Here is a 361-nt window from a genome sequence, read left to right on the forward strand (position 1 = left end):
TGTATCGTATCGTTGGCTATGCATCGAGATGCGTATCGTATCGGCCTGAGTCATAAGATGCACATCCCTAGTGTGTGGGGCTGAGAATTGACTACTGATTGTTCTAGTTTTGTCTGTGAAGAATGTGATAAAATCATCAGCTGTTATAGAAGTGGTGGAGGGGGGCAGAGGAGAGAATTGAATGTTGTGAAGAGATTGTGTGTCTGGAGCGCTGTTGATCTTATTGTGTAAGTAGGAAGATTTGGCAGTATGGACCTCAGCAGAGAAAGATGAAAGCAAAAACTGATACATATTCAGGTCTGACGGATCTTTTGATTTGTGCCATTTTCTCTCTGCTGCCCTGAGTTTGGTCCGATGCTCG

The sequence above is a fragment of the Sinocyclocheilus anshuiensis genome, unplaced genomic scaffold (assembly GCF_001515605.1).
Source record: "Sinocyclocheilus anshuiensis isolate Anshui unplaced genomic scaffold, SAMN03320099.WGS_v1.1 scaffold3390, whole genome shotgun sequence".
Classification (NCBI taxonomy): Eukaryota; Metazoa; Chordata; class Actinopteri; order Cypriniformes; family Cyprinidae; genus Sinocyclocheilus; species Sinocyclocheilus anshuiensis.